The sequence below is a fragment of the Salvia hispanica genome, chromosome 6 (genome assembly GCF_023119035.1).
Source record: "Salvia hispanica cultivar TCC Black 2014 chromosome 6, UniMelb_Shisp_WGS_1.0, whole genome shotgun sequence".
Lineage (NCBI taxonomy): Eukaryota > Viridiplantae > Streptophyta > Magnoliopsida > Lamiales > Lamiaceae > Salvia > Salvia hispanica.
In genome coordinates, this window is record NC_062970.1 from 6,761,440 (window position 1) to 6,762,480 (window position 1,041).

The following is a 1,041-nucleotide window of genomic DNA, read 5'->3' on the forward strand; positions in this document are numbered from 1 at the left end:
AAGGAATCAAAGTCTGAGTTGCATTAATATTTAGAAAATATTGACATATGATGCTATAGTAGTGTGTATGTATGTAACACTAATAATCAAGATCACACTTCAAGTAAGTAAATATATTTACACAATAAATTCCCCTTAATATGGAGGCAATAAATTCCCCTTAATATGGAGGCAGTGAAATAAACAAGACGACTAATTAGTTAGTAGTACACGTGAAACAAATGTATGATCACGATATATAGATAGGTTTGTGTTAAAATGACAACACCTCTTAAGGTAACACCATACCACCAATCCTAGCCAATCATTTGTACACATGGACGAATAATCAGCTGCCATGTGGCAATCATAAAAATTGCTCAAGGGTAAATTTTCGCGGACTGCAATATCCAATACGCTAGCGCAATTTTTTCCGCACTTTGCAATATCAATATATGCTGGACTGCAATCTATAGATTGCAGTCTAGTGTATTGGATATTGCAGTCTAGTGTTTATAATATTGCTGTTTAGCGTGGTGTCACAGTGTCATTTTAAGAGTGTTGTCATTTTAACGCACCCCTATATAGATATCCTCAAATCTATTATAAAAAATCATCCTAACATTAAATCATACTCCCTATATTGTCGCGTGTTAACATGTTCTATCATTTACAATTTATGTCCATCCATACACATAATTCTAGGATTTTATGTATCCCAATAGGTTATGACAATTGAATTTTGGTTAATTTTTTCCTAACGTAATTATAAATATATTCTTTCTTACATTTGTATAGGGAGTACATTGATAGAAACATTGAACCAAGAAATTGCATAAAATTTTCGAGAATCTTGTTAGCTATGTAAAAGTTTTTTGGGGGAAAATAGGAGGTCTTTTCACACAAGTGTGTGAATGGGGTGATTGAAATATAGTAACTTTTGTCCACTAAAAATGAACAAATTTCAAAAACTTTAGGATTGATGGTCTGGCTCTTTTGGACCAGAAACAAAGGGAGATTCTTGATTCTGATTGAGAAACTACGTTAACTTACCTTTATACT